This window comes from Rattus norvegicus, chromosome 10 (genome assembly GCF_021556685.1).
Source record: "Rattus norvegicus strain SHRSP/BbbUtx chromosome 10, alternate assembly SHRSP_T2T, whole genome shotgun sequence".
In the NCBI taxonomy this organism is placed as follows: Eukaryota; Metazoa; Chordata; class Mammalia; order Rodentia; family Muridae; genus Rattus; species Rattus norvegicus.
The window spans coordinates 46,259,863-46,281,983 of record NC_141543.1 but is presented as its reverse complement, the minus strand read 5'-3'; the positions used below and the strand labels follow the sequence as shown (position 1 = coordinate 46,281,983).

Here is a 22,121-nt window from a genome sequence, read left to right as displayed (position 1 = left end):
GTGTGCCTCTGTGTGTGTGTGTGTGTGTGTGTGTGTGTGTGTGTGTGTGTGTGTGTGTGTGTGTGCACATGCAGTTGCAGTCTTCCTTGGAGGCCAGAAGAGGACATAAGATGGCCTGGAACTGGAGTTAGTAGCTGTTGGTGGTTGTGAGCTGCCTGACTTGAGTGTTGGAAACTGAATTCAGGTCCCCTATAGAGTGGCATGTGCTCATGCACTCAACCTCCAAGCCACATTTCCAGCCCCACAGTCATGGGTCACTATCGTCATCGATAGCCTTTTCTTTTTTAATCTTTAGAGTAAATGGTCCCTAAAGGATGGTCCTGTCAAGATGGGCCCTGATTAACATTACATTTAGGAATCACTTGATTTTAAACCCAGCCCCTGTCACCATACAGGAAAAACTAACAACAGAAGCTGCTGACGAGGCTCTAAGGTTACCTATCCATAGACTGACCACAGGCTTCTCAGTGTAGTCTGAGGTTGCTGTTACCTGCCCTGTAAAAGAGTGGCCATGTTTATTACAGTGCCATCCATAATAGCTAAACTATGAAATTAGCCTTTGGAGCCCATCAAAGAATGTGGGGACCAGATGTGGTACATGGACACAGGGGACTTTTGCTCAGCCACAAAGAAGAATGAAATTCTGTCATTGGCAGGAAAATGGACGGAACTGAAGGTTCATGTTATGGGAAATAAGCAAGACATGAGAAACAAATACCACAGGTTTTCCTCCTAGACTTGGAATCTGAGGAAACAAAAAAAATGGATAAAAACTACAGAAGAAAGTACTAAGGAATGAAATGTTTCCCTTTTTCAGTTTTTATTTTTAATTTCATATGTCTGTGTGCCGGTGTGTGTGTGTGTGTGTGTATGTGTGTGTGTGTGTGTGTGTTGTGTGTGTTGTGTATGTTGTGTGTGTTGTGTGTTGTGTGGTGTGTGGTGTGTGTGTGGTGTGTGTGTGGTGTGTGTGTATGGTGTGTGTTGTGTGTTGTGTGTTGTGTGTGGTATATGTTGTGTGTTGTGTGTGTTGTGTGTGTTGTGTGTGTTGTGTTGTGTGTGTTGTGTATGTGTTGTTTGTGATGTGTATGTGTGTTTTGTGTGTGTGTGTGTGTGTGTGTGTGTGTGTGTGTGTGTGCATTTTCCTTGGAGGCCAAAAGAGGGCATCAGATTCCCCGGAACTGGAGTGTTTGGTGGTTGTAAGAAAGGGAAGAGCGAGTAGAAATGGCAGTAGAAGGGATGTGTACAGAGATAATAGCCCACCTGTATGTAAATATCATCATGCAGTCTTAGCTTGCAAAGGTAATTTGTGTGCTAATTAGTAGAGAGAAAAAGAGACAGATAGGAAAAAAGAGACGAGACAGAGAAAGACATGGAGAGACAAAGAATGAGCAATAAGCTCTGTATGACTTTGAAGTCAGCCCAGTACCCAAGGCTTCCACATACCATAACCCTGTGAGGATTTCACACTATAGGGAGGCTATGACAGTTGATTGGAGCCCACCAAAGGCAGAATTCTGCTATCAGTGCTATTTTCGGAACCTAACCTTTTTCTTATCAATTATGGGAATCTCTCCCTTCCCACCCCCTTCTCTCCCTTTCTTTCTACTTTACATTTCTATTATCTTCTCTGCATCTCTACCCAAAGATAGTAGCTTCATCTTGTCCTGGAGGTGCCTTAGGTAGGTAAAAGGTCACTTTTCTCACTTCATAATATTTGGCCAAGTTTTTCCTTCTCCATTTTCATCTTGGGGGTAGAGCTCTCAGCTACTGTTGCCCAGGAAGATCATAAACCCATGACTTTAAAAGACCCCCCTCCCTCCCACAACTGCTCCCAAGGACTCCTGGGGTCACGAGTATAAGCAGGTGCCTCCAGCTTACCTTGTAACCTGACATGAGGGATCTTAAGTTCATTCTCTTTAGCTGTGCCATGCTTTAAAATTGAGCTGAAAATAATTCTAAATCGGTCACCTGAATTAGAGTAATTCCTCATCCAGGGATGCCCGTGCTTCCCCGAACATAAGCACCAATTACAGCCAGCTCCAAGGTACACATTCCCATTCCCCCTCCCTGTTCTCTAAGCCACTGATATCCTTCCGCAGAAAGGATCCAAAGAGCAGGAATTATCTGTGGAAAGTAGAAGCTAGACACTGGACAGGGCTGCAGGATGGAAAGCTCAGGAAGGAAGGAGTGAGCCACTGACCTTTTCGGACACAATGGATGCAGATTGATGTCTTCGATGTTTTTCCTTCCTAACTCCTTATTTACTAGAAGTTGTTCTCAGACCACGATTAGACACACTGCTTGCAGTTCCTCCCAGTGAACAAGCCCAGCAATCAGTTCTTGGGAGAATCTGATTGCCACATTGTGAAGGCCTGAATCCTCCAGATGGCTGCTCGCTGATACTTGGGTTCTCTCCAGGTCCGTGGCAGCTCCACTTGCTCGCCCACAGCGGTGTGTGCAAGGCTCGCCCAGCAATACTGGTAGGCTTTCTTTGTCTAGCAGTTGCTACAATCTGTGGTATATGTTTCTTGCCTCCAGTGAACAACACAGGGGCGTTTTCAGATGTCGACTCCACTGTTCATGTACATTTAAGTTTCCTCTGAGCTGTCACCAACCTACTCAATAAACCCTTTCAGATAAGTCACCATCCTATTCAATAAGCGCTTTCATATAAGTCAACAACAAGAAAATCATCCTTGTCAGACCCCAGAAGTCCCAAATGCGGCATCTTTTCTTCTAGTCTGGTGACTGAAAGCGACTTGTGAGTCGTTATTACTGCTTTATTTAAACTACCATCAGCATGATTAGGGTGTCAGCGCAGAAAGGAGAGAGAAAAACCATCTAAAAGCTGCCATTGGCTAGGCATAGAGTTGTAGAGGAGAGAACTGTTGGGCTTTTAGTGAAAATTGCTGTTTGTCTGATTTCAATGGGGATGAAAATAATATCAGAAATCACGGTGCACTGTATGCACAGTGTCTTTGAATTGCAAACATGCTTCCCGTTATCAAACCACAAACAGACAGTGCTGACACCATACCCAGAACCTCAGATCCAGGGGGCTGGGGGAGTGGTCAATGAGACCCCACCCCTTTTAGCTTCTTCCACTGTGTGATAACAATTTGCTTCTCCTTTGGGCTTTAAAAAGTGTCTATTTTTAGCATTTTACCAGGGTCTGGAGAGATGGCCCAGCAGCTAGGAATGCCTACTGCTCTTGCAGAGCTCCCAAGTTCTGTTCCCAACCCTCACTTAAGGTGGCTGACAACTTCCTCTATTTCTAATTCCAGAGTATCCAATGGATGCTGTCTTCTGGCCTCTGCAGGTACCAGGCACACACACACACACACACACACACACACACACACACACACACACACACACAAGTTAAACCTTCTTTGAAAGAAGTGCGGGTGCCTGAGTGTATGTATGAGGACCACACACACATCTCCATGAATGCCAGAAGAGAAATTGTATCCCCTGGAACTAGAATTATCGACTTTTGTGAGCTCCCCTGGGCATGCTGGGAACCAAACCCATGTCCTCTATGAACACATCTAATGTTCTTGGGAGATAAAAAAAATAAAACCTCCCCAGCCCTCAAAAATAAACCTTTAAAAACTTTATTAGTCTATAATCATTATACAAAGCATTGAGCTTCGTAATGACATTTACTGTCAGAATTACCTCCTTTTTCAAAAAAACGTTTTCTTGCAAAAAAAAAAGTCTATCTGCAATGCATTTCCAGTTCCAAGAATGACATCTTCAGGCCCTCTCTGTAATGTAAACTAAGCTACCCACCAAGCACTGATTCGCTCCAGGAACCAACCTAGCAGGTACCACCTTTGCACACAGCAGGAAGTCAGGACAGATCACTAATATGCCATCCCAGAATTATGGCAGCAGAAAGCTCAGTTATAGTCACTTTTGGTAAGTTACATGGCATCAATTGCTAACACTCATAGCTAAGACACAGAAGCGCCCAGGCTTAGAGCCTCGGGGGGTGGGGGTGGGGGTGGGGGTCAAGGCTCAGCTCCATTTCTTGCAAATTCTGCATCATTAAGCAAAGACTTGTGACACGTGACATCCCTTAGCCTAAATTCACTCATTTCCCATGCAAAAATAGAGCAGGGGGTTGGAGGAGATCTGCTATAAACACTGAAAGAGAAAATAATTGAGTTCTTGTGGTATCCAGGATTTAGCAAACACCTAACCTTGATGATAATTAAATGGATGGAGGAGACCAAACTTCCAGCACTGGAGAATTTGTGAGGAACTTAGTGACCTAAGAAACACCACCCAGACCCACCTGGTTACCTGTTTGACATCTCCCATTGTGTTTGTTGCTTTGTATGATTTGGGCCCTATCTCCTAACCTCCTCCTGTTTCCTCTATTTCACCTTATTACTGACAGTCTTGCAAAGAGAGACTGCTTCAGAGGTTTTTTTTTTAAGTTCTTTGAGATTTTTCTGAGCTCTCTCTCTCTCTCTCTCTCTCTCTCTCTCTCTCTCTCTCTCTCATTGAATTCTAGAATCAACCCATAGATATTTATTGAAGTTTATCTTAATCCCATTTTGCAGAAACAGGAAAGAGGCAGGCAGTGAGTTAATCTCTTGACTTTTAGCCTGGTACTTCTCTGATCCCTTCACCCTCATCTCTCCTACAGCAAAGAATCACCAGATGAGCCCCAGTAGCAGAGGGCTAATTACCAATGGGCATTGAAGTGGAATGGGGACCCACAGAGGAGAGCTGGGCATACAGACAGCTGGATGTCTTTGGAATCCTCCCCAAGGTGCACGTGGATTCTGGCCAAGGAGTTATTTTATTCATCAGATGCCAGAGGGTTGAATTTTTATGTCAGCTCAGTGCAAGGTTGGCCAGGCCAAAGAAGGCAAATAAAAATTGCATGAAGTTTGGAGTCGGCTGGGGTGGGTGGCAGTGTCTCCCTGCTGGCTTGGCCTTTGGTACAGCCTCATGAAAGACAAAGACCAGGCTCAGCAAGGTCTGTGTGCATCCTGGAGAATCTCATTTGGCATAAGAACAGACCTTCAGTTAGGAGGAAAATTCATGAGGCAACAGAGGTCCATCAGTCTGGGCATCCATTTTCCTTTCTCCTTTACAAGTCAAAGCAAGAGAGAGAAGCCTGGTCTTTTCCTTCTCTTCTATCTAGTCCTTGCTTTACAGCCTGCTGAGAGCCAATCACTGAGAAATCCCTTTCAGCAACATTATATGCTAGAGTCAAAGAGTTCAATATATTAAGTACCAATACCAGGCTATGACAGATGCCAAGACATGGATACAGTAAGAAAGAACAGGTATCCACTTCTTTCTTCACATGTATGTGTGTGGCATGCAGGCATAAGTCATGCATGTTTGCATGTGTGTGAATGCAGAAGCACATGCATGCAGACATTTGTGGAAGTTGGAGACTGAAGTCTGGAGTATTAAATGGTTGATATTGGGAATTTTCCTCAGTTGTTCCCACTGTATTCAATGAGGCAGGCTCTCCTAGTTGAGCTAGTCTCACCGATATGGCTAGTCTGGCTAGCAAGCTTGTTCCTTTATTTCTACCTTCAGGTGGCTGGAATTTCAGGCTGACCACCTCACCCACATGAGTTTTATGTAGGTTCTAAACACTAAACCCCAGTGTTCATGCTCTGTGACAAGACCTTTTCCCTCTGAGCCATCTCCAAATATTGGAAATCACATTCAGAGGGGGAAGAGGCATTCTTGAAAGGCTACAGCACATCACAGAAGGGCTCTGACACACAACATTATGGACATTCTCGGTACCAGAAGAGGAGGGATAAAGGTGTAAGGGGATGGGATGGATGGAGTCAGGGAGACATCACAGGCCAGTGTGGATGCTTGAATATCATAAAGAACCACTGAGAACTAGGACTCAGCCAGACTGGAGCGTCAAGGAGAGGTCCATGGAGAAGTCCAAAGAAACCACACTCTTCTCCATAGAAGATCCTAGGAAACCAGTGGGTTGGAATGGGAGGAAACTGGTGACTGCCCATGTAGGATTGAGACAGAAGAGCACAGCACAGCAGAGCCTGCATCATAGGGAGTCAGCTTGCTCTGGCCTTGCATCCCAGCAATGCCACTTCTGCAAGCTTCTGAACCATGGTTTACTCAACTCCAGAAGGAAGCAGCACAAAAAAGCCTGTGTTTGATGCAATTGTATCAGCAAGCATCTTCATATTCTTCTAGCTATAAAGGTCCCCAGTGTTCAAAGAAAGCCAGTGAGAATTGATGGATTCCATTCATGGGAATAAAAAGAAGACACGAGATAGAGAAATAACTCAATCTGAGTTGAATTGTTTTACTTGATATTGACCATTTTGGGGAAACATTTCTTTTGTGAGTGCACAGCTGTATACTGTTACTGTCATGGACCACACAGAAGAGAAAGAACACGTCAGAACACAAGCGTTAGTAGTCCTGGTTAAGTTGGGCTTTCTAATGGATGGCTTTACAATTATGCACCAAAGTGGGCAGGGGTTACCAGCTAAAAGCATCTGCTCCTACATGGGAGGCAGAAATCTTAAGTGACTTTTGCCATCCAGGGATGTCAGTTGAGGTGTTCCATGGGAGCCGGCCTGTGTCTACAGAAAACATGAAAGACAGAGAAGATAAGGCCGTCAGCCAGTCAGAACTTCATGCCTCACAGCGCTCGCCTCACCGCCCTAAACCTTTGAACCATGCTGGGCGCTTTATTTTCTACTGTGACACATCATTTCACCAGAAAAAGCTATCTTCTGTCCTTTAGAATGTGTCCAGCATCTGATGGCATCTGTCATCCCTAACACTACCACTTTGGTATACACCATCATTTTCCCTGTAGCTCATGACAACTCTGGATGGTTCCCCTTTCTAGTCACATCCCTTGTATGTGTCTTGTCTCCCCTACGATAGCCAACCAGGGAGTTGAAACTGTATCTGAATGTGCCACTTCTTGGTTTTGGACCCACAGAGACTTCTTCCTGCTCATACAAAAGGGAAACAGTAGGAAGACCCTGCAGTGTGGCATGCTTGCCTAACCTCCTCTGTGCTCAAACTTCCCTGGCTATGCTGGCATCTTCGATTGTTCCCAGGTACACGCTATGGTCTTCTCAGGGCCACTACATCTTTTCTTTACCGTGTCACCCTTTTCTCAGGGACTGTTCTGCTTCTTACCACACTTTGCTCCAGTTCTAAGAGTTACTCACGAAAAGTTACCCACTCTGGGTACATAAAGCCCCACCCTCACTTGTCACCTTTCACCTCATTCTTTTATTTTTAAGATGTATTTTTTAAATATTTTTTAATTTAATTTAGCATATGCTTGTGCCTGCAGTTTCCTCTGGAGACCAGGAGATGATGTCAGATCCCCAGGGAGCCGGAGTTACAGGCAGTTGTGAACTGCTGGGTGTTGAGTGCTTAGAACTGACCTGAGGTCCTTCGAGAGAGCAGCGTGCTGTGTGCTCATCGCCACTGATCTGTGTTCCTGTCAGGCACCCACCTGCCCCTTCATATTACACTCCTCAATTTCCAAGACAGTACATGCATAATTTTCAGTGACAGGTTTCCTCCCACGAGACTGAAGCTTCCCAGAGACCTTGATTCGTTCTCTGTGGCTTTTCCAACACCCAGTCCATATGCTTTGTGCTAGTGGAGTTATTAAGCACAGTCATCTTTGGGAATCCAATGTGGTTGTCTATCTCACTAAACACCTAACTCCAACCTCTGATTATTAAAGAGCCACCGGCCATGTAATACAGAAATCTATTCTAAGATATGGCTGTCCATGGATGACACAATTTAATAGATGCAAAGGAACTGAAATGTTTATTAATGCACAAATCAATATTGAGTGAAAGCCATGGTGTTAAGCACATCATAGGTTATTGGGTTTGTTGACCCTGTGCTGTCTTTTATTAAAGATAGGAGAGAAAATTTCAAGCCTCCAGTTAAAAGTATTTTTTTTAGACGAAACCAAGAATTTCTAGCTTAAATAACCACTTCATAAATATAAAATCTGTTTACCTTGCTGGAAGCCATGATCAACATTTCTTGCAAAAGCTACAGCTGAAGCTGTTAGATGCACTCATCGGCCACCTGGCTTACCTTAAAAGTGTACTCATTTTGTGAAATCATCTACTATTTTTGAAATTTAAATTATATATAGCCAAAATTTTTTCAGATATTTCCTTTATTTTTAATTATACGTATGTCTGTGCATGGGCATATGAAGGTGAATAGGGGTATCTGAGGAAGCCAGAAGAGGGCATCAGATGTCCTGGAACTGGAGTTAGACATGGCTGTGCAACATGTGGATACTGGAAACATAACTCTGGCCCCCCACAAGAACAGCCAGTGCTCATAACTGCTGAACTATCTCCCTAGCCCCAAAATAGATGAGCATTTTTCTTACTGTTACAATTGTGTACTTGTGTGTGTGTGTATTTGTGTGTGTATTTGTGTGTGTGTGTGTATTTTTATGTGTATTTGTGTGTGTGCATGTGGGGGGCATGCCTGCAACAGCACACATCTGGAGATCAGAGAATGATTTCCAGGAGTCAGCACTCTCCTGCCATGTTGATCTCAAGGATCAAACTCAGGGTATCAGGTCAGACAGTAGGAGCTTTTACCTGCTGAGTCATCTTACCAGCCTAAGTCAAACTATTGTGAAATTACTTTATATTTGTCATAGGATGATGAGGGAGAACACCTAGATAGCTTGGAATCATGTTTCTGTAGATAGTGCTTCCATGAGAATGGGTGTATTTCAGATGGTTTTAAAAGCAAATAGCAAAGGAACAATAAATAATAGCTAAGGTGTTACTTGGCCAGGACAAAAGTTAGGAAGCATGTGTGTAGCTGAAACAGAAAATACAGACATGTAGGCCAGGAGGGATGGTTCACACCTGTATCTATCCCATGAAGGCAGAAGAAAGCGATACAGCCAGAGTTTGCAGTCAGGAGCCAGGATACAGCTCACTGTGAAGAAGACCCACTGCTCTTGCTGAGAACTGGAGCTCAGTTCCCAGCACCCATGTGGGGCAGCTCACCATCATCTCTAACTCCTGCTCAAGGGTCTGATGTCCTCCTCTTCTTGTCTCTGCAGGTGCCTGCAATATACACACATAGACACATTCATAGACAAGCACATGTAAATGAAAAGAGAATTGCTTCTCTTTACAAAGATGCTGAGGTCAGCCTTAGTTACACAGAGAGACACTGTGTCAGAAAGAGAGAAGCAGAGCAGAGTCTGACAACAGCCCTTCCTGAAGGCTGTAGTGGTTCTGTGGAGATGGCACTCACTATTAACCTTGTTTTCCCTTTCAGATGAAATATTCATAACTCAAAGGTAAGGTTAAATACTTAAGATCTCAGAGCGGGTCCATTACAGAATGAAGAATAAACTCAGGACTCCTACCATGTACTTCATCCAATCTCTTCTCCTCTAATGATAAGCAAAGGTCTCTTCCATCTCCAAATTTATACAACTCCTTAAGGCTAAGATCAGGTTTATAAACGGACAACCTATGGCCTGGTCTAGGCTGGACTTTTTATAATCTACGTTTGTCAGCAAAATTTTACACAAAGAAAGCCCAGATCAAGTGGACCTGAAGTTGCATTCTACAGATTGTAAATGTCCACACTAGTTCACTACACATCAGTACTGACTGACAGTTATCACAGCCACTCAAACATGGGGACCATTGGGTTATAAAAGAGTTGGTTCATATCCAGTGCCATTCTGGTTCTTCAAAACACTGGGTGAAATCTGATGGAGTTAAGATACCAAGGCTAGGCTGGGTTTGTAGCTAAGAATGCTTGCTCAGCATGCATGAAGAGCTGAGTTCATTCACCTTACTACATAAAACCAGGCATCATGGCGCATGTTGGGAATCTCAGAGTTCAGGTGGTAAAGGCAGTGGGATCTGAAGTTCAACATCTTTCTTGCTACATCAAAGGTTCCAGTCATCCTGAACTCCACAAGACCCTCTCTAACAAAAGTTTGATTAAGTAAATAAATAACCCAACTACCTGTACCCAACACAGTGTCTGAGACAGAGTTAGGACTGAAGAAGTTTTAGGGTCCTCATCTTGTTCGAATGCCTACATTTCCCTGTCATGATGTAAAAAAAAAAAAAATCCTTGGAAGACCAGCAAGTTCCCAGAAGTTGACAGTGGATCTCCTACCCAGGAATCATCTATTAAGTAACGTTTTTTAGCCCCAGTTAGAGACACATTTGGCTGTAACCTGTATCCTGCAGTCACATTCTTAGACCACCTCTGAGTTGAGCTACTTTGAGCTAAACAGTTTAGGTTTCATTTTTATAGAAAACAAGGGAAAATGTCTTGGAATTACATAGGATGACCACTTGGATAATATCTTAGTCAGGGTCTCTATTCCTGCACAAAACATTGTGACCAAGAAGCAAGTTGGGGAGGAAAGGGTTTATCCAGCCTACACTTCACCTTGCTGTTCATCACCAATAGAAGTCAGGACCAGAACTGAAGCACGTCAGGAAGTAGGGGCTGATGCAGAGGCCTTGGGAAGTTGTTACTTACTGGCTTGCTTCCCCTGGCTTGCTCAGCTTGCTTTCTTATAGAACTCATGAGTATCAGCCAAGGGATGGCACCCCACACACTCACAATGAGCTGGGCCCTCCCTCCCTCTCTTCCTTGATTACTAATTGAGAAAATGCCTTACATCTGGATCTCATGGAGGCATATCTTCAAGGGAGGCTCCTTTGTCCGTGATAACTCCAGCTTTATCAAGTTGACACACAAAACCAGCCAGTACAATTGACCCCTTGTCAACTTGACACACAAACACATCACTATTAAGCCTTAACCCTTACTTTCTTATTCATCCCCAAGATCTAAATAACTTTAAAAGTCCCACAGTCTTATAAATCAACATTTCAATCCCTTTAAAATATCTAATATCTTTTAAAATTCAAAGTCTTTTTACAATTCACAGTCTCTTAACTGTGAGCTCCAGTAAAATACTTTTCTTACTTCAAGAGGGAAAAATATCAGGGCGCAATCACAATCAAAATCAAACTCTAACCATCCAATGTCTTGGATCTACTCACAATCTCTGGGCTCCTCGAAGGGCTTGGGTCACTTCTCCAGCTCTGCCCTTTGTGGCACACAAATTGTCTTCTAGGCTCCAGTTGCCTGTTCTCCACTGCTGCTGCTGTTGGTGGTGGTCATCTCATGGTACTGGCATCTCAAAAACACTGCTATCTTCGGCTGCAACTAGGTTTTACCAATAGCCTCTCATAGGCGCTCTTCATGGTGCCAAACCTCAACTCCTTTGCATGATCCCTTCAGTCCTGGGCCATCAATTGCAACTGAGGCTGCAAGGCTGCACCTTCACCAGTGGCCTTCCATGGCCTCTCACAGTGCCCAGCCTCAGCTGCTCTTCATGACCCCTTCATGCCTTCAAAACCAGTACACCTGGGTGACTCTTACACATTACCAAATCCAGTCACAGCACGAGGTACAACCTTGTCTATCTCTGGAACACAGCCTCTTTGTGCGCTCAGAAAACACTTCCCAGAAGATTTCACTTCAATGATGCTGGTCTCTTCTTAATCACTGCTAATTTCTTAACTCCAGCTAGCCAGCATCAGTAGTCCCAGTAATGCAGTGGTTTCACTGTAGTAGTTCTGGTATCTTGTTAATCACAGCTGATTCTTCAGCTCCACCCAACCAAAACCACAGAATCTTCAAAACAGCAACAGCCCTGATAAGAGTCTTTAATCTTCCCTCTGAAATTTCACAAGCCAGGCCTCCATAGTTTACACTATTCTCAACATTATCTTCCAAGCTCCTACAGAACATTCCATAGAGCTCTTAACAACACCTAATGATTCTTTTAGTCTGAAATTCCAAAGTGCTTCAACAGTCCTCCCCAAAACATGGTCAGGTTGTCACAGGAATACCCCACTATGCTGGTACCAATTTGTCTTAGTCAGGGTTCTATTCCTGCACAAAACATCATGACAAAAAAAGCAAGTTGGAGAGGAAAGGCTTAGTCAGGTTACACTTCCACATTGCTCTTCATCACCAAAGGAAGTCAGGACCAGGACTCAAACAGATCAGGAAGCCGTGGCTGAGGCAGAGGCCTTGGAGGGATATTACTGGCTTGCTTCCCCTGGCTTGCTCAGCTTGCTCTCTTATAGAATCCGGTACCATCAGCCCAGGGATGGCACCACCCACAATGGGCTGGGCCTTCCCCCCTTGATCACTAATTGAGAAAATGCCTTACAGCTGAATCCATGGAGGTGTTTCCTCCAGGGAAGTTCCTTTGTCTGTGATAACTCCAGCTTGTGTCAAGTTGACACATAAAACCAGCCAGTACAGATAGATTCTTGCATCACATTTTAATAAGTCTAGAGAAGTCAGGCAGTAGTGGCACATGTATTTAATCCCAGCACTTGGGAGTCAGAGGCAAGGGGAATCTCTGAGTTCAAGGACAGCCTGGTCTACAGAGTTCTGCTACACTGAGAAACCCTGTCTCTAGGGAAAAAAAAAGTCTAGCGAATAGTGTGTGTGTGTGTGTGTGTGTGTGTGTGTGTGTGTGTGTGTGTGTGTGTGTGTGTTTCATACAAAGTCATTTAGCAACTGGAGTTTTTTTTTCAGCTGTGGATTCGTTTGAAAAGGGGGACTTTCCAGAACACACATTCCTCAGAGACACAACTGTGATGTTTGTGCACACACACACACACACACACACACACACACACACACACACACTTTTCAGGAAAACTCAGCTCACACAGAAACCTCAAGGGAGAGACAACAAAAGACTCAGCTGCTGTCTGGGGCAATATGCATCAGCATTCACAGAGGTTTTAACCCCTGGGTCCTATAATTTTGTCTCAAACTTACTATTTAGCAGCATTTCAAAACACTGGACATGGAGGTAAATCCCCCAAACGCCTTTGGTCATGTGGGTGAAAATGTGCTTTCTTTGTTCGGTGAGTGCTGGAAATCATCTCAAAGTCACTAAGTTTCTATTCCAACGCAGACAAGCAACCCTTTACCATAGCAGGTAGGGAAGCCTCCGAAGGTGGGGAAATGGACCACGAAGGATCGCAGGAACCATAGCTAAGTGTTTTGACACCTCATGCTTGATGAGCTGTCAAAAGACCAGAGAGGAGGATCCCCATCATGGTCCTTTCATACCCAGGACATGAGCTTTCTGCTCGCTAATTGCAGTTCGTCAAGACAGGTGTTGCCTCTGTGCCTACCACGGCATACCGCCTGAGCTAGCTCTCAAACATAGACTCGACTCCTCTATGGAGAGTTTGAGAAAAGAATTATAAAATTGATGAGCATGCCATTACCCCAACTTTCTACTTCATGGTCTTACATCGGTGTCAGCCCTACTAAAAATGGGGAGTCCAATCCTTACTATCGCTGCTTAAATATTCAGCGAGAACAAGAGAACAATTTGCTTGCCATGCAGGAGTTACAGAGCAATCTCGTTCCACACTGGTAAACACCATGAAGACATCTCCAAGGAATAAGAAAGACCTCACAACGGCTTCAGCCTTGAGAAAAGCACACACCGCCCCCTTGTGGTCATAAAAGGCCAAGGTCGCCTGCCTGAAGTAATAGCAACTCTGCAGGAGCCTTGAGACAGGGTTCCACTTCGGACAACGGGAATGATTGATGGTGTTGACTTGTGAAAGTGCACCCCCACACACACCAGCCTGTTTACCCGGCAACTGCAGTTACTTTCAACAATCGGCTTGTTTGACAAAAGGAAACTTCCAGAACACATACTCCCTATAGACACAACCTCAACATGTTCCCAAATACTTTATTATCCTGGGAGCATATCCAATATTCAATAAATACTCACTGCTTGCCTACCAAGTGTGAATAATTTGCTAAGCATAGGAGATATCTATGGGAAAGTCATTCATAGTCTTTGCTCTCATGCTGGTTTGTTATGTCACGAGCGAGCACATCAACATTGGCGGTACAGTCTGTGCTCACCAACTATAAGAAGTGTCAGCCTCATATTTAATCTCCCCTATAGGTTCTAAAATAAGGAAGAAAACATGACATCAATATCGCTGGGCTGCCCAGCCACAATTATATACTATGTTGAAAGGGCTCCACAGACCATGAAATCAAGCTTCTCAGTGGAATATTTCAAGTATGTATTTTAATTTATTATTTGAGAATGTAACATATTTTTAAAATGTGTTTCCAAAATCATATTCACCTCCTTTCTTTTCTTGACAAAGAAGACTTTTTTCATTTATGTTTACATATGTGTCTATCTGTCTGTGCACATGATTGCCATGTCCTTGGAGGTCAGGAGAAGGTATTCGATTACCCAGTGTGGGAACAGAATGCAGGTCCTCTGCAAGAGCAGAACAAACATTCCTGACTGCTGAGCTATCTCTCCAGCCCTGTCCCTTATTTGTGAATATATATTCACTATGCATGGTTCTGGATTGCACCACAGACACACATACACCCACCCACCCCACACACACACCTACATATAATATACTTTGAGTGTGCAATCCCCTTCTCCTCTTTCTCTTCCTCCTGCTACTCCCCTAAAGACAGTTCATTCCTACTTTTATGTTGCATATTCATGCATGACCTTGTGTATTTATATAAAAACCTAAAATCCACAAAGGGGAGAAGCATGTGATGGTTGTAGCGATGAGACAGAAAACTGCAGCCTTCAGTATTAGCACCCATTTTCCACCAATGGCATTTGTTCACTCTCTGTGTCTAATAAAACCTCACTGTGTACACACACCACACTTTCCTTATTGGTGCTCTATTGCTGAACACCTGGGCTGGTTCTAATCACTGCCGCAGCATTCCAGTAAGCATGGGCCTGTGGGTGCTCCGTGAGGTGCTGGCTTGGAATCCTCAAGCCCTTCCTTTATAATGATGACAGAATGTCCAGAACATGGACATAGAGGTCCAGCATCAATATAAGCTTCACTCCTATGTTCTAAGCAATGTCTGCTGAGGCCTCTGATTGGCCAGAGGCCTACTAGCATCCAGAGGTTGGGAAGTTACTTCTTTGGTCTCCTCTCCTCCTCTCTGCTTCTCAGAGTTATTCAGTGAGCTTTTGTGCTGTGTGTAGCAAAGAGAGCAGCAGGGGTTTCATTTCACTGTGCCCTTCCAGGTTCTTCTGGGAAGAGTTGACTCTTTCTCTTTTTTTTATCTTTATTAACTCGAGTATTTCTTATTTACATTTCGATTGTTATTCCCCTTCCTGGCTTCTGGGCCAACATCCCCCTAACTCCTCCCCCTCCCCTTCTATCTTGTCTTCCCCTTCCCATCCTCCCCCTCAACAATCACGTTCACTGTGGGTTCAGTCTTGGCAGGACCAAGGGCTTCCCCTTCCACTGGTGCTCTTACTAGGATATTCATTGCTACCTATGAGGTCAGAGTCCAGGGTCAGTCCATGTATAGTCTTTAGGTAGTGGCTTAGTCCCTGGAAGCTCTGGTTGCTTGGCATTGTTGTTCATATGGGGTCTCAAGCCCCTTCAAGCTCTTCCAGTTCTTTCTCTGATTCCTTCAATGGGGGTCCCATTCTCAGTTCAGTGGTTTGCTGCTGGCATTCGCCTATGTATTTGCTGTATTAAACTGCACATTTCCTTTCCCCTCTGTGGAAGTTGGAATGAAAATGGTCCCATAGGCTCATAGGAAGTGGCATTATAGGAGGTGTGGTCTTTTTGGAGTAGATGTGGTCTTGTTTGAGGAGATGTTGGGGAGGGGAGGTAGACTTTGAGATCTCAGGAGGTCCAGCTAGGCCTAGTAGATCAGTCTCTCTCCTGCTGCCTCGGGATCAAGGTGTAGAACTCTCAGCTCCTTCTCAGCTCCCTGTCTGCCGGCACACCACCATATCTCCCAACATGATGATAATAGACTAAACCTCTGAAACTGTAAGCCAGCTCCAATTAAATATTTGTTTCCCTTTGTTAGTGTTGCCATGCTCACAGTATTTCTTTACAGCAATAAAACGCTAAGACAGCCTCCTTTAGCACAGCCTGGGAGCAAGCTTTGAGGATCTATCAACCCCACTGTGTCAGCATTAATGGCTGGGGTAACTGACACAGGATCAGGTTTGGGAAATACTAGTAAGAAGCGAATCTTGGGAGATAATGGGCTTTTACCAATATCATAGGCAAGCATCGCTGCACATTAATTATGCACAGGTATTTATCCTATGACTGTGCTAGTACTTTTGCCTACATGGCATTAAAGAAGCCTGTGGTAACCTTAAATTCTACCTGGGTCATCTTGGGTACCAGTTCTGATATCCACTTGAGTCAGAACAGAAGAAAATGCCCAGTTATCAAGAGTGGCCATCACTGACTCCAGGTAAGTCTCCCACCTCCACTTTCTTCCCAGGTTGGAGACATTATGAAGATGAACAGATCAGAGCCATAAAAGAGCTAACAGGGGAGAAGGCCATCTATCTGTTCCTGGGGCCACTTGTTCCTGAGGGCAAGCAAGGAGTGATGATCCCACATGATAGTGAGGACAACAGGAAGCAGAGCATCCAGCAGCACTGTGTGCGGAGAAGGCTGCCTTGGGTTAGAATGGCAGGAAGTTATATGCACAATGCTTTGTACTCTGGTTTACACTTCTGGAAACACTTCTTACATTTCGAAACAGTTTCCATGCATGCTGAATAAAGTAGCTGAGATAAGAATTCAATCTGTAGACCTCACCACCCTCAACTCCTCCCAGGTCCCTCTCCTCCCTCTCACCCTCATTACCTTTTCTTCTTTAATTGTTACATATAAATGCATATTTAGGTATAAGTACAACCTGCTGGGTCCCTTTTGTGTTCTCCTGTGTATGTGTTTAGTGCTGACCACTGATATCAGATAAGCAACCAGGGGATTTGTCCCTAAAGAAAACTGATTTTCCCTCTCTCTTGGAAGCCATTAATTGCCTGTAACTCTTCATCTAAGGATGGGGTCTTGTGAAATTTCCCATCCCTGTTAGAGGATTAAGTTCTGACCATCACAGAAATCCCCAATTGGTCAAAAGGCAGACTGTGGGTGGCCAGTCCCAGTTGATACATCTGTAACACAACTCCTGTAACTAAAGCACAGGGAACATTGCCTCTGAGAGAGAGGAAAGACTGTGAGATCTGGAGGATTGGGACAGCAGTCACCAGGGAGAATCTTTTACAAGTTACAGAGAAGCTACATCCATAAAAATCTCAACAATAAACAAGACCTTTACAGTGACAACACCGGTTGACATTCCAATTTTGTGGGAAAACACTTTGATAGTCAAACTTAACACCTAAAATCTCCAAGGAAAAAACTCAAAGGCCATCTTCCTAGGTAACAAATGTAATCCCTTTATATTCAGGAGATGCCATGAATAAGCACAAAATGACAAGACTATCATGCAATCACTGTGTAGTTCCAGGGTTTATCTTGACAAGACAGTTTCATTTCATTTTTTTATTTGTGTGTGTGTGTGTGTGTGTGTGTGTGTGTGTGTGTGTGTGTGTGTGTGAGAGAGAGAGAGAGGGGGGGGTCATAATATGTAGACCAGTCTGGCTCTAAACTCCTTATTCTCCTGCCTCCATCTGCACAGTATTGAGATTATGAGCATTGCTTAACCATGCCTGGCTCAGCATTTCATTTCTTGCCGTCAGGAAAGAGTTTACATGGAGCCATTAGCACAGAGCTGGTGTCTCTGTCTCTCATCAGAAGAAAAGCACAAGGCTGATTCCCATCAGAACTACGTCAAGTGCCTAAGAAGATAAAGAGGCAGGTACAAGGGTGACCGTTCACAGGGAAGGAGATATTGGATATTGGTAAGACTAAGTAAAAATTAACAATACCTTTTTCACAGTAAAGAGCACGATCAATCACTCTCCTATTCTCCATATGATGTACCCGGAACACACGAGTAACCCTTTACTGGCCACCTGATGTGAACTCTCTTCGTCTTCTTCAGCTGAGGTACACCTGCTTGCTCCACTATTGGGAGAGCTGAGGTTTGCAGAGTGTGCCACTTATTCATGAAAGCACATAGTAAATGGTAACTCTTCCATTCCGATATGAATTTATTATATAAACTGCAAACTCTTTTAGCTCTTTGAGACAGAGTTTCATATTGTCTAGACTAGTCTCAAGACATCTATGGAGATGAGATGAGACCTCCTCAACTTCCCAAATGCTGACACTATAGTCCTGTGATAACACATCATACATAGAAAATACATTATATATGTATACGTGTGTGTGTATGTGTATGTGTGTGTGTGTGTGTGTGTGTGTGTGTGTGTGTGTGTGTGTAAAACTGTGGGCTTTTACATCCATGCCCAAGTTCCTGAAGTAAAGACTCAGAAGTTTAATATTTTATGAATAAATGCTTAGGCCATAAGCTTTGGCTTGTTTTCTGACTAGCTTGTAACTTAATTAACCTGTTCATTCTATTTTATGAGTGAGTGCCACATGGCTGGTTGCCGCTCCTCAGTTTCATGTGTCTGTCTCCTCAGAGTTCTGGGAGAATTTCTTCCTATGCCTGAATCTATCCCAGAGTCTCTCTTTCCCTATGGGAATGCCCACCTCCTATTTCCTGCCTCAGCTAATAGGCCATCAGCTTTTAATTGATAGGTGATGCTTTCATATAGTACACAAGAGATTCTCACAACAAAAATTTATTTGTTTCTGTTTTACGTTGCCTGCATGTATGGATGGGAACTATATGCATGACTATTGTCTGTGAAAAAGGATATTAGATATCCTGGAACTGGAGTTACAGATAGTTGCAAGTTGCCATGTGGGTACTGGGAATAGAATCTAGGTCCATTGTAGGAACAAATTCTCCTTACCACTAGGCTGGCTCTCCAGCCCCAAACTGCATCGTTCTTAACAGAACAGGACACTGTAATGCACATCAAACTTCCCACTATCAGCTGTGTCCAATCAGAAGGCAGAAAAAGTCATCATAAAGGGTAAGTGTGAGATTTGTCAATGCACATTTCTTAGACAGGCAGGCCAGATGCTTAAACCAGCTGAGTTCCTGGTCTCTTAAAGGCTCAACAGAGAAGCTAGGGACTCCCTCCAACATGAAGATGACCTTTCTATGAAATTTATCATCTTTTGTCTTCTAAATCTTTAGTACCTATATCCCCTACAGAGGATTAATAACAAACAACTAAACTACATATAAAGCTAAAGAAATTAAATACCATAAAAATAAAAACTACCAGTCAACAAATGCTCCAGTGAACAGATGGGTATCAAAGGAAGAGAGACAGTGATCAATAAATAGTTCTTACGGTTCTCGGTGTCTCCAGCCTTCAGGGAAATGCCAAGTAAGGCAGCTTTGAGAGCCCCTCTCAGCCCAGTCAGAATGGCTACCATTAGAAAGTATAAGGACAACCAATACTGGAGAGGAGGTAGAGGAAAAGAAGCCCTTATTAGCTGGCTGCTGGAGTGTAGACTGGTGTTGCCACCATGGAAATTACAGTTGAGCTTTCTCAAAGAGCTAAAAGTAAGACTCGCCATTTGACTCAGCTCCGCCGTCCCTGGAGCACTCTGAATTCTGCCACAGAATACCGGCTCCTCCATGTTCACTGCTGCTCTATTCATAACAGCCAGGAAAAATGGAACAAGACTAGACATTTGTCATGTATGTACGTGTGTATGTGTGTGTGAGTATGGACAAGTATGCAGCCATGTGGCAATGTACATGTACATGTGTATGTGTGTGTGAGTATGGCCAAGTATGCAGCCATGTGTGCATGTACATGTGTGTGCATGTGTTATGTATGTTTGGCCAGGACAAACCTGAGCAGTCCTCTGAGGGGGCAATGAGGATTATAGGGAAGATTGAGAAAAAAGAGACAAAGGTTAGATTTGGAAGGGCTATCCAGTCAGCACTGTGGCAGCCCTGAGTTTAATTCTCTTAGGCTTTACATACTTTAGATTGACATGGGAAACCAAGTCACAAGCCATCAATAGAATATTGATGTATATTCTATATATGTACCCATCCAGAGGCCTCCCTATTCCTCCTTGTTCCTTTCTCCAAGATTAGCATCTGGCAGTAGACCCTGGCCTTGCTTGACTCTGCTTAACAGGCAGGCTGTCACAGAAGCAGACAAAATGGCTCCCGACTTGCGCATGTGTGAGTATGTCTTTATGTATGTATGAATGCAGTGGGAGTGTGTGTGTGTGTGTGTGTGTGTGTGTGTGTGTGTGTGTGTGTTGTGTGTGTGTGAAGGACATAATCTAAGACCTACTGACTGAACACATTTTAAATTGCTCACTGTAAGCACCATGATATAGGGTCTAATTCTAAACTTGTAGGTTTTATATAAGTTGAACTTTGTGTCCTTGAGCCATATCTCCTTGTTTTTCTTGCTACCAGTACCAGAGAACTACCACTGTGCTTTCTAAAACTAATTTAGATTACTCATCTAAGTGATACCCTGTAGTATTCGTAGGTATCTGGCTGTTGTGGCTTGATATCAGGAACAGTGTTAGAAACAGCAGGATTTCCTTCTATTTAAAGCTGAAGAATTTCTGCCACTCGAAGCTGGTTTTTCTTATCCATTCACCCTCTCAGGAGTCTAGGTTGCTCCATACCAGCCACAAATACCTGTCCAAGGTCCTGCTTCCCGGAATGCACACAGAAGGGGGTGGCAGCTCACACAGAGCAGGAGGCTCTGTTCTTGCTCTTTGCTGTGTCTCTAATGTCTCCTAAAGTAGACACATCAATGTTCACTCACTAAAGATCTCCAAGAGGAAGCCGCAGACACAGCCCAGCAACTGCGAGTACCTGCTGCTCCTCCTGAAGACCTGTGTTTAGTCCCTGGCACCCAAATCAGAGATCACACAACCACCTTTTACTCCAGGTTAGGATATCTGAGATCTTCTTCTGGCCTCTGTGGGTGCTGCACTAGTAAGCACCTCACATAAAACTATAAACAAAAAAATAATAATCTTTTAAGAAAACAATCTGTAGGATTCTCCACCCTCCACATCCTCGTCAATCCTGATCTCCCCTTTGTGCTTGTTTCTGATAATGGCCCTCTAAGCAGGTGTAAGGAGTTCACCTCTGTTTTGTTACAATTGGTGATGGGAGACCCTCTGCAGATACCCACCCACCATTTACACCATTTTAACATCTCGGCAGAAACCTGCATCTCATCCTTTGGCCCGCTTTTAGTTTGAGTTGTCTGTGCTCGTTTTGCTTTCCCCTACCCTGCCCCGAATATGCTTTGGATATTAACCTTTTCTCGGATATCCATATATGTTACCCTCACAGTCTTTTTCCACCCTTGGGTGTTCCCTTTGGTTTTCTTGATTGTTTTCTTTCATGGGGCTTTTGGAATTGCACCTTGCATAAATTTCTTTGAAAAATTACTCAGTAACCTCTCATTTTCCCCCAGAATATGCTTTCTCCCTCACTGCCATATTTCTCATTGTCTGGGTGTTTTATTCACCACACCGGCCACGGGCTATGGTGCGTGGTCCCTGTGCCCTCTCATTAACCCAATTTTCCTCCCTCTCATCTGCAACAAAACCATGACTAATTTTACTGCCCGGACTCTGTGGGGAGAGCCTGCGTACCTGCCACTGGTTTCTGGGAACAAAAAGGCAATTAATCCACTGGGTGCCATTACTACTATGAAAAGGGAAGCCTATTGTTCATTATTTTTAGAAGCTGTTAAACTAACCTTTATGGAAAGGAAATTGGCCTTTGGGTAAAGAAACAAGGCCCACCCATCCTGCTTTCCACCCACAGCATGGTTTTAACCAGCATGAACTTACACAAGTGTGCATGCATACATGCACAAACACGCACACACTTACCCACACAGGTACACAGCAGAATTCTTTTATTACCTCCACAACTTTAAGCAGCTCTAATTTCTGCAATGCTTCTAGGATGCATTAAACAGTTTATCATCTGTTTAATCACAGAATGCATTTAATTAGGTAACTCTCCTGAATAATTTAAAATTATCTTTTTATTAGTATTTTGAAGTTTGGGCACTTATTACATGCATATAATATATTTTGATCAAATACACTACATTCCTCCTCTATCACTCCACAGTTTTTCTCTACCAACCTTATATG

At 43.8% G+C, this 22,121-nt stretch overlaps 1 long non-coding RNA gene across 2 annotated transcripts in view; it reads right to left on the bottom strand.

The window, feature by feature from the left end:
• LOC148002878 (uncharacterized) overlaps positions 1-12,141 on the bottom strand; it is a 191,116-nt gene extending 178,975 nt beyond the window's left edge. For both annotated transcript variants that reach the window (XR_015631219.1, XR_015631218.1), the window contains exons 1-2: positions 11,091-12,141; positions 9,051-9,110 (exon numbers count right to left, since the gene is read on the bottom strand). This is a non-coding gene — a long non-coding RNA (uncharacterized LOC148002878). The remainder of the gene's footprint in view (positions 1-9,050; positions 9,111-11,090) is intronic.
• Positions 12,142-22,121: the final 9,980 nt, after the last annotated feature.